This window comes from Rissa tridactyla, chromosome Z (assembly GCF_028500815.1).
Source record: "Rissa tridactyla isolate bRisTri1 chromosome Z, bRisTri1.patW.cur.20221130, whole genome shotgun sequence".
Lineage (NCBI taxonomy): Eukaryota > Metazoa > Chordata > Aves > Charadriiformes > Laridae > Rissa > Rissa tridactyla.
The window spans coordinates 41,714,752-41,729,478 of NC_071497.1; the positions used below are offsets into that span (position 1 = coordinate 41,714,752).

At 41.5% G+C, this 14,727-nt stretch overlaps 1 protein-coding gene across 2 annotated transcripts in view; it reads right to left on the reverse strand.

The window, feature by feature from the left end:
• Positions 1-1,922: 1,922 nt before the first annotated feature.
• The window catches only part of ERCC6L2 (ERCC excision repair 6 like 2), an 88,229-nt gene continuing 75,424 nt past the window's right edge, over positions 1,923-14,727 (reverse strand). For both annotated transcript variants that reach the window (XR_008463722.1, XR_008463723.1), the window contains one exon: positions 1,923-2,362. The gene's annotated coding sequence lies outside the window, so the exon portion shown is untranslated. The remainder of the gene's footprint in view (positions 2,363-14,727) is intronic.

Here is a 14,727-nt window from a genome sequence, read left to right on the forward strand (position 1 = left end):
TTGTAAAATTCTTGTAAAAAAAGACCAAAGCCAATGCGATTTAACAAAGCTAATCCTACTAGGATGGCGGGAGGCAAAGGTTAAAGACAGACAACTCTCCAGATGCTGCAGCAAGACACCCATAATTATTTCATAACAGGCACAGCTGGAGAGATGCCAAACTTCCTCACTGGGACTGGTGCAGGGTACAGTGGATCTCTGGTTCTTCCCTAAGCAGGCACACCACTGACAGCTTGGCATTTGCACCCTCTGCGACCAGCTCTTTCAGATCAGAGCGCTTCTGCTTCCAATGCTGACAGCAGGCATCCAGTTTCAGAGATGGCTTACTATACTTTAAAAAAGCTTTCTTAAAGTTTACGATGGTGGAGATGTCACATAACATTTGGCTTTTGATGTGATGCAGTGTAAATGCTGTAATCATATTTACAAGACATGATTGATAACACGCCGTGCATGAACTCTTTCCTTTAAACTTGCCCATAAAACACATTCATCTGCCATTTCCCAATCTCAACTACCAAAGGATCCAAGTGAAAAAAGAGAAATTAAATAGGTCCAAACAGGACAAATAGGCCCTGACTGACTTTTGAGGAGCAGGAGAAGAAATTTCAGCTCCAAATTTGAGTTTGTGGAATTACTATGCTCTTCCTTTGAAAGTCTATGCAAATTGGGGGTTTGAGTTGTTATTTTTTGTTTCACTGAACCTAGACTCATACCCTGTGTAAGTGTAATGTGAGATTCCATTGAATGTTAAGGCCCCCAGCAAAACTGTTCATTACCCATTCATTAATCCTCTTTTTCAGCAGTGTGATGTCACTGATAAAGAAAGTTACTCCTGAGCTCTACTGCTGTACAGGGATCTATCTCAGATGCTGTGGAGGAGGCTATGGACTTCTTGAGCTTCTTTACTGCCTGATAATACTCTCCCTTTAGCTGCAAACCACAGTAAATCACCCTAAGTGACTGCTAGGTTAATATAGCCAACTCTGCCTGCAGGGAATCCGGGACCATGCTGTTATCCTTCTGTAGTGGGAGCTGGGAGAATCACAGATGGTCAATCACAAATGATGGTGGCGAGGAGTAGCCCTGTTAGATACTAAAGACTTCCACTGCCACCTCAGGCACCGCAGCCTGTGTCTGAGGAAGGAGCGTTTTACAAGTGACTCAATCAGTTGTGCTCACTTACCTTGCTTGGCAATCCCCTTCAACACCCATACAGGCAAAGTTTGACTCCTGCAGAGGACCATGAACATGACCAGCTCACATAGTAGGTGAGGCTATCACGATCTGTAACTAAATTGTGATGGAACAATTAAACCAGCAGTAAAAATGCAAATTTGTCACATTAAAGGAAGAACAAGGTAAATAAGCCCAACTGGAATGGAAGATCTTAATATACATTTGTGTTGCACTAGAGTTTCACATGATTCTGAAATTAAGGGTACCAGGTAGTATGTATTAAAAAACTCCAGCTGTAAAAAGAATCAAAATCAATTTTTGTGTCATACAGAAAGGTACTATTTTGCTGTAGCATGTTTGAATCCACAGCCAAGAATGTCTAAAATATGCTGCAAACCTTTGGGCAAACAGGAGATAAGTTCAAAGTTCAAGCAAAATCATTCTCCCAGGAGTCTGGCATGTGGTAAAGTCGTGCTGGAATCATTTAAGACATCAGATTATCTCGTGTAGTAGTGGGAGACACTTTGAATGGTAGAAGGACATCCAATCCTGCAGATGTTCAGATAACAAATGTTTTCAAGGCACTTTGAAGATGAAGCACATAAATAGAAGGTTTCATTATTAGATATTAGGAAGAGTAATAAAAATAAATACAGTTCATACTAAAGAACATCTGAAGGCACTTTTATGAGACACAACATAGGGGTCTTTTAAAAGTAATGATTTATTTTTTCACATTATTCCTTTTCATTAGCAGAGTTCAGAAATTAATTTGAAAATTTCTGTTTCATTCAATCCAGCAGCGTCAAACATTTTTGCCAAAGAAAGACACAAGTACTCAGACAGCGTAAAGAAGCTTGTAAAAAGCTACTAGATAGAGAAGTTCACTCAACCACTAGCAGCCCTGATTGGATCCAGAGCCACAATAAAAATGGATAGACAATATATGCCCTTACCTTAAACCATCTCAAATACCACACAAAGGAAAGGGCGGGGAGGGGGGGGGGCGGGGGAGCAATGGAGCAAAAGAGCGAACTGTAGAAAAACAAAATGAAAGCCATACACCCAACATCTCAATTTCGAACAGTTGTGTAAAAACATCTGGAAGCTGCAAATCCTGAAGATCCCAGCAGTCCCCCGGTCTCCTGTTTCACCCAAGGACACCATATTTGGTCCCTATGAACTAGAGAAAAGGAACAAAAAGAAGCATAGCATGTCAAATAAGGAGCATGCACCAGCTAGAGATTTGTTGGCTTCATTACAAATTAAGCTATTTTCTGTGTGATGAATGAGAAATGTCCTACAGACTTGGGCTGTGAGAGCAGTATACTGCAAAATTCCTTTGTTGTATAGATAGGCATTGGAAGGGGAGCAGACACCCTTGAGGCTTACATCTGTAAGTGTGATCTTTCAGCCATATCCCTACAGTTACTGTAAGTGTATACAGTATCTAGCCAACCTTTTGCTTTTCCAGTGATGATTACATTTAATGACAATTTTGATGGATGTATCTCCAAGAAGGGAAATTCCAGTAAGATTGTAGAAGTGCCTTTGAAGTAAGGAATATACTGAATGATAGCCTTTAAAAATTTATGAGGTTTTCTTTACTGTAGAAGAAACCTCTGTGGTATTTGATGGACCTAAAGTGAGAAATACTGCAAATTTAAGTACCTCTTACAAGAGAAGACGAGAAAGTGACTCATGCTGTGTTAGAAAAAGAATGTACAATTTTGTGCACAGGATAGATGATGCAATTTTTGTGAATGTTGAAATTATCAGAGAAATACTTCCATTGAAATACTGGACAGGACATCCTCAGAAAGAAGGAAAAGACAGGGAGCAGGGAGGTAAAAACAAAGCAGAAGCTAAATAATTGTCAACTGTGTCAGTAAATGATCACTTACAGAAGTGAGAGCCCAAGCAGGTAAGGACAGGAAACTGCTACAGAATGCAAAGCTCTTGGTTTCTCTTGTGATTTTGGAGAGATGGAGGAAGTGTTTTTGGACAAATAAATATTTATTTTTATGATTTAGACATAAATGATGACATGATGTAGAAAATCCACAAGCAGTTTTCTAGTGAAAGAGAAGCCTAGGAATAAGGAAAATTTTAGGAATCTCCAATTAGGATTAGGACTATAAAGATCCTGGAAAGCAAAGCTGTTAGGGATGGCAGTATTTTGCATGTGTGGTGCGCACATGTAGAACTAAAAATACATAATGAAGTTTGAGATTCAATTATTTAAAATGAAGAATACCAGAACTTCCCTCACTCATAACATCTTCCTTGGGTTCACTTGCCTGTGTGCCTCAGGGTATGGCGAGAGCTGAGAGGGCTGCTAGTCATCAGTGTGTCCTGCCCCAGTGTTCTGCATGTGCCTTTTGCATAATTCAGGCACAACTATGAAGACAGAAGTGCTAGGTTACTTGCAGGTCTCTCTGTTTCCCTTCTTATTATAATATTTGAGTGCTTCACAGGCTGCAAGCCTATGAAATGAGGGACTACTATAAAAGATGGGAATTGAAGCACAAACAGACTAATGTCCAAGGGGCACACCTCTTTCAGGTGCCTAAATTGAGTGCCAGAATTTTTGGCACTAGCAGACACTTTACATTTTCCAGACACCAGTTCCATTGACTTCCATGGCTCTTGCGAGCACTCTGCAGTTCTGCAAGTGAGACCCCTGCACACAGCTAGCAATTACCTGCTAAATTCTTGTCAATACGCTGCACCTTAAATGTGTTAGAGAGAGAGAATTCAGTTGTAAGGGGCAGCATTTCACCGCCAGAGCTCTGCTTGATTCAGTAAATACCTTCCAGTTTCCTTAACAATGAAGGCGATAAAGAAAAGATAACAATGTCTTTGATTAAACAGTCCTGTCCCTTGTGCTGCTGCATTCAGTGTGCTGAATAGATCTACTCAGGCTGTTGCCAGAAACAGTCTCCCCTGCAAACTGAAAATAGCAGTTTTCTCCTATTATTCCAATGAGTTTCTTCCTTTTCTTGGAAAATGTCTAAAATCTCACTGAGGAAAAGGGTCCAGTCATGAAAGGTGAACTGCATATTGGAGTTCCCAGAAATCCTATTCAGCAATTTCAAACCTAAGCAGGGTAGTGGGATGGAGTTTGGAAAATATAAATCCAGCATGGATCCCTGTATTCCCATTTCCAGTAAAAAAACTAAAAAAATTCAACAGATTTACTGGAAATCAGTTGTCTTCTTTTTGACAGTGTTTGCAGATGGGTGAGAATGGCTCCCCTCTTATACAGCAAAATAATGTGGAAAAAACATATAGGAATGGTTGGCTTTTGGATACTAAGATTTGCTAATTATAACAAGCATCTGAAGGCTATCTATGCATATGTTGATCTGGACAATTTTGAAAATATAAAACACAGTGAAAACTGTTTAAAGTTCCTGTAGTGTAAGTATGCTTAAGGTCCCAACACAGAGCAAATTAAATTTAATGGTTGTGAAGGAAGCTAATGGTCCCTTCTGGCTTTAAACTCTGTGAATCTATAAAAAAAATATTAAAAAGTTACAGAGGCATTATGATTAATAACATAAAATTTCTCCCTTAGTTGTATATGAATATCCGGTAACTTCCTTCAAAGACTTTTGATTCAGCATCTTCCCAAGACCCTGATGTCACTTGGAGTACAAAAGACCTGTGATTCACGGGAACAATCATCTGAAAAAACAACTTAGCTACTCTAACTCGTTTTCAACTAAAGAAGGCTAAACGAGCTGTTTGTGTATATGAGTCAACCCATTTGCCATAATACACTATGGTTTAGCCAATGTGGGGTCATATTAAATCTTGTCCCATCATATCAGATCATGCCATAAAACAACTGTCTTCAAGTCCTTGTCGCTATTATTACCTCCGGGTTTCACTGGCAAGTAAGCAACACTTGCAACTTAATTGATAGCTTGAAATTAATATCGTAACAGTTGGTGCCATAAGAGACCTAATTTCTCTGTCATTCTCATAAGATCTTTATGTGTAGTCCTAGACCAAGATTTAGAAGTTGCTTATTCGCAATAGAGGAAAATAATTCCTACCCAGCAGCCCTTTGTAGCTGCTAAATTTCTCTGTCAACAAGAGCACGGTGACATTCTGCTGATGCACAAGACTGAAACACAAGGACGGGAAAGACCTTCCAGCACATGGCATGCCTCTACTCCACCTGGGAAAACCACATGTTCACCTTCTAGGCAAAGGTGAAACCTTTTCAGAAACCATGGATTTCTTGGACTTCCCGGAAGTTTTGATCCAATGTTGACATACTTGAAAGTGAAGCTCCTTTTTTATTTAGGCAGGATCTTTTTTTTCCCTGCCTTTCCAAGCCCCCAGGCACTCGGCCATATTCAGTGATGCTGCATGCCTGTTACTGCCTGCAAATTCAGGAAAATAATGACTGATTCCGACCAAATCTTGGGGCAGGAGCAGGGCAGGGAAGACAGTGAGATTCAGCACCTAATTTAGTCTCCACAGTAAGCCATCTGGATATTCTGTTCTTCAGCAGATCAGATGACTATCCCTTTGCCACTCTCTGCCAAAGAATGCAGCACTCCTGTGCTTTGCAACATAGAGTTTTAGCCTCGGCTTTTAACAACTACGTGTGAACTTTACTGAAATAACACCCGAGAGAAAGAGATGGATTTCCCCTATTTAAGTTGCTCGTAGCACCAAGATTTTTTGCATATTCACCCCTCTAGGTTGTCTGTGATAGTCTGGCTGCAAAGTTAGAAGAACCATGGAGGTCACATCAAGCTCCATTTTAACTCTCCTTTAATAAATGGTGATTATTGTTGTGTCACATTGCAGCTGCAGAGTTGCTACAACATTTTCAGCTGGTTCTGTGCTGCCACCTGCAACCTGATGAATCCAAAATACCCTGGTATTGACTTCCTGAAAAGCTTCCACTGACCTGCATATTTTTTTAATTTGTCCCAATTTCCAGCAGTTTCTTCAAGGTTTGTTTGAACGAATAAGCATTTGCATTGTGAGGCTGTTTCCCACAACAAAAGGACACAGTCTTTGAATGTGGTCTTTGTGCTTTCTCTTTGACCCCAGTTATTTGCTGCACAGACGACATGTCGCTGTTGCAGTTCCCTGGCATCTGTAGTTACCGTTGCCATTAATCCAGTAATTTCCAGTGCGTGTTTTAGGGCCAAGCCAGCCATTTGCTTCTTTTTGGTTGTGCCTCCTTTTGCACACCACACACTAGCCAAGCCCAGAAAACAACATTGAAACTCCGCAGCTCTACACAGCTCCATTAATTTTCTTAATTTAATCAAACACTCAGAATTTCCTTTGTTTCATTCTTTCTCCATTTGGAGACACATTTAGAGAAGCTACATAGTGTTGCCATCATCTCTGATAATTGTACTTGGTAGATACACAGCCCCGTGAAGATTAGCTTTATACAGGCTACCTTGTCTGGCTTCTCAGGTGGGACACGGCAAGCATCAGTAGCTGCTCAGACAATTGTAACAGTTCTCACCAAATGTTTATATGCCACTACACTATGCTTCAGTCTTTTAACCCGATGATAGCTTCCTGTATGCGCTGCAGAGTATATGCAGACTTTGATGAACAGCAGGTAACCCAAAGTGTGCTGTTTTGATGACAGATCTGCAGAATAGCAGCACAGAGGAGGAATGAGAGGAAATCTTTCCATGGGAGGCAGGCACACCGGAGACATGTGGGATCTTTTGTTTTTCCAAACAAGACTAGAAGCCTAGCCCTCCTGAAGCCAAAATGGGTTCTGTTGTGGATTACAGACACAGATCTTGATTATGACAGCATTTTACTTCCTTTGGTTTTTTTACTAGAATAAGGCTCAACAGAAGCAAATCTAGTGACTGAAGTGTACCCTACTGCAGAGGCCTTACTTGACCTTTTTTCATACCCAATAATATTTGCCATACATGTTTAGATGGTGCAAAGGACTTTGCGGGAGAAATTGATATGTCAATTTAAACATTAAAATAGCATTTGAAATTAAGATGGTCTCTAGATGAGGCTCCTCACTACACTGAAAGTGCCTGATACTCACCTCCAATGACATGCTTACAACCAGGGAAAAGGAGCAGCTCATGTCAGCATATTCTACAATTATTGTATTATTAGGCACAGAGAAGTTACAAAATAGTTCAGGTTGGTGTCCAGCAAGCCAGCTTCAAGTGGAAAACTGCTAACAGGATGGTAACGGAGATACCCTGAGGAGACCACAGACATTTTGACTGGGAGAGAACCAGCCATGGGGAGTGGAGGCAAAGGGCCAGGACGGAGCGGAGGACCTGGAGATGTATGCTGCTGGTATTGGATAAAGGGTATAGATGACTTTGGAAAAATAACTCGGGCCTTCACATAGATGTACCAAGATGCCTTCTATGCTCTGAAGTTACAAAAAGTACACTATGCTGCTTGAAAACAGCTACTGCTTACAAACCATTATCTACCCTTAGCAGAAAATTGTCAGCCTTTCTGTTTAGGCTTTATCTCAGATTTTCTGAAAGAAATAAAAAAGGTGGAGCCTGGGAATGAAGCGGAAAACATAGCAAAAGCTTGTAGCAAGTAGAGAAACAGAAAGCAGAAAAGCCAAGGAAGATGTGCTGCATTCTGGGGATTTCAAAGCCACAATTTGTTTGTTTGTTTGTTTGTTTTTTTAAAGCAACGTAGTTATGCTTTTCACTGAGCATGACAGGATCCATGAGAAGAATGTTATACATAGAAAGCTGTATTTTCTTTTCTACATTTCTGTCTCTCTCACTCGCCACTCTGGCACATTTTCCTCAGAGCTTCTCACTTCAGCAGTTGAGAGGTGTTTATTGCCAAGATCTTCTACCCTTATTTATTCGAGCAGAAGAAACATACTATTGCCCAGGGAGAAGGAAAATCATGGAAGTGAACAAAAGTGTTTCCAAAGGGCTACAAAGTCTCATTACTTAAAGGCCTTGCAAAATAGAAAAGAATTACCTGGCAAGAAGATCGAAGAGCAGGCAGCAATTTTTAAAATCCCTAGGTTACTGCTTTAGCCTGTGTATAAATTATCCCTCTAGAGGCCAGCAGAGTATCAAAAAACAGTTACCATGAACTAGGTCATAATATCACTGTAGAACCAATGCTTATCCAAATTGCTAACATTTAAAAATTCTTCCAGCTGTTCAAATGCTGCCTTTTGCACTGAGACTGAACTGTCCTGCAAATATAGTAGGAATGTAAAAAGCATGCCACAGTATTACCTTTATCATGGATCTAAATTCTTTACGTGAGGTCATGGATGTTATAAGGAGACAGTGCTCACCAAAACAGATGTATTGCCTTCATTCATATAGCGAAGATCTGCTTATTTAAGCAGTGTGCTTGAGATTAGTGCATACTTGGGAGAAACAGTGTATAATGTGGTTAGAGCCAGGAATGGGACTCTACCATTCTCTGGCACTGATCTGCTGTCTCTGAATTTTGTGTCTTGGTTTTATTATCTCTAAAATAGATACTGTAGTACTTACAATGCACAGCTGGCCTGAGAGAAACACCTCCTGCCTCATAGAAGTGATGGGAAGATTAATTACTGTAATCAGTTACACAGCAGAGCCTCAATAAAGAGTGCAACGAGCAACGAGAGATGTGGCAAATGAAACAGGCGTCCGCATGCCTTACTGTTTTCTTCTAACTAGCGCACTGATCTAATGCTTTCACTTTGAGCGGGCCTTACTCCAAGGCTTGTTCCTGCAGCCCTCACACAGCTACACGCCTGCAGAAGTTTGCTTGAGGAAGGCCTCGAGATTTAGCTATGTGTGTTTTGTCTTGTTGCCAGGAAATATTATCCTTTTAATTAGCAGGTCCATTTCTTTGATAAGTGTTTAAGTGGCTTCACTGCAATTTCATCTCTTCAGTTGTCATCCAGCACCTGGGAGGTAAGGAAAAGGGAAGCCAGCACTGAATTTTTCCATCATTTCTACAGAGGGATATTTCTGAGACACTGTACTCGTGTGTGTGGGCGGATGGATGGATAGACAGACGGAAAAGGGAGTTTCCTTTATGGGATTCCAATAATTGGTATGTGGTTTACATTCCATTCATCTGAAGGACTCTGATTTTAATCAGAAACAGGCTTGGGCTACTAAACTACCCCCAGTGTTCAAAACATGCCCTCGCTTTCAGCCAGTGACTTTTCTCACATGCATCTTTTCTTTGACACCCACAGGCCCCAAAGAGTAATGTGGTCGTTTACCACCAAGAACTCAGTGTCAGGTCCTATAATAGGAGCTGGTTCAGAGCCCTCTTCCAGGCAGAGGTTTTCTGATTGCTAGCTTCACAAGCAGAAGCACTTACTTTACAGTGCGGTATTTGAAATTGGCATTGATTTCTCGAAGAGGGTTTTGGTTTTGTTTTTTGTTTTTTTTCCTAGGCTCATCCAACTCTGGGAAAGCCTTGTCTGGACAGCGTCGTGGAGGTCTGGCAGCTCAGCTTGGTCTTAGTAGCCAGACGCTAATGCAGACAACTGCCAAGAAAAGCCCCATATTCAGCAGCTGGTCTTGCCGCTGTGCATTAAGCGCAAATAAATGAGGGGCTAACACCTTGTCCAGAAGTAGTTAGACTAAATAAACAACAACACGAGATAAATTTCAGCTTTGGAGCTGGTGAAAATGTGGAGAACTTCAACATCAACTGTTGTCATTCAAGGGCAGGGAAAACATACAATGACTTCTGTAGCGCATTGGTATGCTATTATTCAGAACTCTCTCTGGACCTGTGATAGGCCTGTAGTAAACCCTAAAAATGTCTTCAAATCCCACCTTTCCCTATCAGCTGAGTTGTTCTGCTGTCCAGATTTGTTTACCCTTAACTTTTAATTACACATGCCCCAACACATTTATCTTTTCTGGTCCTACATTGACGAAGCTGTCTAGATTGTATCTGCACACAGTTTGGAGATTTCCATACCATCCTTGACCACACGAAGTGCTTCATGTCACAACCCCCTCCAGTGCTCACTGGTTGGGCAGGCCTGCCAACCAGCCCAGTGGAAGATCAGCTGCAGGATGCTACACAATCTCAGAAAGGAAGAACTGTTTTGCAGCTCGGGTCTACAGCAGCGTGAGCCCATCACAGACTTTTTGTATGCACTGTTTACCTGCCTCACACCTCAGTTTCCCCACGGGGAGAAGGTAACTACAGACAGATGCAGAACTGACATCAAAGTGAAGGCTAAACCAACCCTCTCATTCCCACGTGGAAGATGTGATGGGGGAGGTCTGTGGCCCTGGGCAATGGACACAGACAAGAACTGCAGCATCACCAGTTCTTTCTGGCTCTGTGCACGCTGCAAAGACATCATGCAACATGGCTTTGGCAATTCATCAGTCTTCAGCCTGCCACTGGGCAATCAGGAATTGCTAACATCATGAAGGAAGAAAAACCATCAAATACCTTTTCCTTCTCCCTTGTGATTCAACAGCCTCTTGGCAATGTGCATATCTCCACTACTTATTCAGAATGTGACACCCTTTGGGACCCAATTTAACATTAGTACTGGCAGATGAGACTTATTCGAACTTGCATTTTGGGTTGAAAAGGACTCAGGAAAATCTTTCTCCTTCAACCCAACATTTTCCTCTCTCATTCCTCACAATGAAGCAGGAACCTCTCTCCTCAGGCGAAGGCCTGTAGCCCTGCATTCTGCTGGACCTCTGAGAGGTGTGGGTCCATCCTGTGCTACCTAGAGGTAGATACATGTCACTGGATGCCTTAACCGAGTTACATTACCGTGTTTTGTCCTGATCTCTCAGACTCCAAGATCTCTGTCTGAGATTCACTTTGAAAGAGATTGTCATCTTGATTTAGCTCAGAGCAATAATGAAGTTAATCCTGTAAATACATGGGTCAGACAACTGTGGTGTTGGCTACATTGCTAATTTAGAGTAAATCTATCAAGATCAATGATATTCTGATCACTCTGTAACAGATTGAAAACAGAATTTGGAGTATTCAACCCTGTTCTGGCCAAATAATTTCAATTAGATGAATAGTAACATTTTGTAAGGCTCCCTGGTGCTGTCCTGTCATTTCGGTTTCACCCACCCACAGTTGCTGGTTTGGTTCGTTAGCATCCTGACTGCATTCTGGGATTTTTTGTTGTTTGGGGTTTTGTTGTTGGTTTGTTTGTTTTGGTTTGGTTTGGTTTTTTTGCCATGAAATAAACCATCATTTATTTTGGATGCTGAGATTTAGCACAGAGCTAGCACTTACTACTCCAGCTTTGTTGCTGGACACCCCTGGTTTTCCAGGGTAGACCCATTTACTTATGTTGGACACCAAAACAGCTTGATACAAGGAGTCTTTGGATTCATCTTTTTGGGGGTGACTATAATGAGTTTGCACTACTTTTGATTAAAGGAAGGTGCAATGCTGAATAAACTATGACCAGCACACCACAGGGGACTCCCAGCAGCACAGTCAGTCCATTTAATCATTTCCCAGTGTTCTCCGTGGGCTGATCAGACGGCACCTTCACACACAAGAGCTATAATCCAGTCTTTAATGTTAATTAAGGTGTGACTGCTTAAACCGGCATTTTTTTCCCTTCTCTTCCCTTGGCTGGCCACAACTGTTCAAGTGTTGCTGGAGGTTATTCTGTTTAAGTATTAAAAAATGCTTAGCTAAATAGGTTAGCTTATTTGCTTTTGCTGATAGTACCAGTCCACCCACAGAGCCCTTTCAAATCTTTTCAGTGTTTTGGAAAGTGGATAAGGGACTTATTCAGTGACGTGCAAGTTTTGCCTGAGCCAGGAATGAAGCGTGCATTTCATGAAATGAGAAATAACCTCAGACCACACACAGTGCAATTTCTGAACTCCAGCTCGCGCTCTCTTCCCCTCGTCCCCGCGCACACATACACACACTCCTGTTAAAAAACAAGATGATGACTGACATCCCTAAATCCTTTAAGCATTCTTCTACGGCTAACGGCAGAGGGAGGTTTTCAGGGCTTAGGTGGCTTATTATTAGCAACAAGCTGATGAAAAAATGTATTACTACAGTATGCGCATGCCAAAGAGAAATAGCGAAAAGCCTATGCCATCTAAACACAGCTTTCAGGAGGAGAAACTGCTGATGCAAACATATTAAAGCTATTTTTACTGCACAAGGAGATGAGGAAAAGCCCTCCCCACAATTTTCCTAAAGAATAATGTTGGTTCTGTCACTCCTTGTTTAGTTAAGCTAAAATTAGTGAGTGTTTCAAATATTATTTTCCATTATAATCCAGTGAAGTAAAACAGACAGATAAGTTTATTGCACATAAAAAACTCACATCCTTTCCTCTCCCAAGCATAGGAACTATGCCGCATGGCTGGTGAGAACAAACTACACACGGAATAGGCAAAGGGCAAACTTTTCCACAGCTGTTACTCCACTGCTTCCATATCATCTCCAGAGCTTAATTCTCTCAGCCTTGCAGCAGTTGAGTACACTTAAGCACTGAGACTTTAGCCAAACCCCTGCTCAACTCTCCTTAAATATTTCCTTTACACTGGTCTAAGAGAAGTGGCTTCATTTTGTTCTACTGGTAAGGAGTTCTCCTGCATTACAATTGTACCATGTCTGCTGAACTGCCCCTGCAGAGCTAAAAATGAACAAGCAAAAATTGGCTTCTGTACCTCATTTTTTGCTTTGTACCTGATGGGTAATATCATCGTTCAACTGAGCCATTTGTATCTACCTCCATCATCTTGAATATTCTGTATCTGCTTATGCATACAAGTGCACATCTATACTTGTATTACATGCACTGCTGTTACTTTCACCAATAGTTATGCTTGCTTAACACTTTCCATTATAGGACCCTGCTTTCAGTTGTTTATAACTTTGCCAAACTCTAAGTGCTCAAGCTGAAATTTTCCATGCTGAGTGTCTGTGTCAGACTGAATTTTTCTGGTAAGTTTCAACTAAAATAGTACAGCTGTTCTGAAAACAGGGTTAAAGGGGACCAATCTCCCTTTTCCCCATGTTTTTCTTACAGCCATTTCACTGAAAATTTATTTTGTCTGCGTGCTTTGGGAAAGATATTGAGGGAGGGAAAGGGGGTTACCCTACTGTGAGGGATCAAACTGTCAGGGTCATGCCATGTACTAGCCTTCTGAAAATGTGGCAGATTTTAGCCACGTTATAAAGTTCTAAAAACTGGGTCTTGTACATGCTCCGTGTAAGTCTCCTAGAGAGTAACACCATTATTTTCATTCAGAAAATGAAATAGAAGATGACCTCGCGCACCTCCTCCATGTCCATCACCAGACTGCGTGTGCATCCTTCCCACAGATCATCTGAGCAGCCTCCCAATTACAAAAGGATCTACAGGACAGTCTGGGACTTTCCATGCAATTTCTAGTTCTGGCCCCCAGGAGCTGCTGTGGCACCAGAACTGAGAGCTGAGACATTCTGCCTGTTGTACTATCAACACCCGTTGATGGTGCCCACGCAGTACACTTGAGGAAGCTGGTTAGCTTGGAAACAAGCTGAAGAGCTTGGGGTAACAAGAAAGAAATGGAAAAGCAGAGCAGACTCCAAGAGACAGATGCAACAGGAGACCAGAATAGCCAGAGCATAATGATCCATTGTGCTAAATACACACTCTCCCCATACTGTAGAATGGAACCAAGAATTCACAAATGCCAGTGCTTTTTTGTTTTCAACTAGTTTCTGGGACATCTACTAGCAACTACATCTTTTCTTCCCCTAACTGGTTGGTCCACAGAAGACACTGTAACCTACTGGTTCCTGCTATTAGCCACTCCAATTGGTCAAGTAACAGAAAACGTGATTCTAAATGTTGAAGATAATCCACGTGGGAATCCGTCACTTCCGTGTAACAGAATTCCTTCTCTTTGTGGTTTTATATTAAAGTTTTCAAAACACACACTGTCAAAACTGCACTAGAAATATTAAAGTTACAAAAACACTCAAAAGTTAGAAAATGCCAGTATTAAAAATGCTTATGCAAACTGGTATAAATGCGTTATGGTATAGTCTTTAACTGTATGCTCATTGATATTAACTTTTTCCCAAGGATATCACCCCTCTTCTCTGTAGAGGACATCATGATTATAGAAAGATCCCTTTATTTCTTTGCCTTTCTGACTTGCAGTTTTTCTTGATGACTGTCCCAGCACAAACCCGAGACTGAAGAAATTCCAGGTTGCACCTCTAGACCAGCAGCAGCCTCTGCAGCTGTGAAGAAGCCACAGCTATACACTGGCTGCCATCTCAACTCACCCAAACCAAACTACTGGGTAGCTGTAATGTTTTGTAGTTAATTCCCGGTTCCCTGCCTGAACAAAAACAAAAGGTAAAGCCAGACACATATCACAGACTTCATGTCTGTTACCCTGTCATCCTGCAAGGCTAAAAATGGAAGTTCTCTGCCACTGGGAGGAACAGACTCGCTGCAGCTTCCCAGCGGTTCTGAACACCCACTTCTCGCCTCTGAAGGAATGAAACAACTAAAGATAAACCGATGACATGCTTAAACTACAGTAA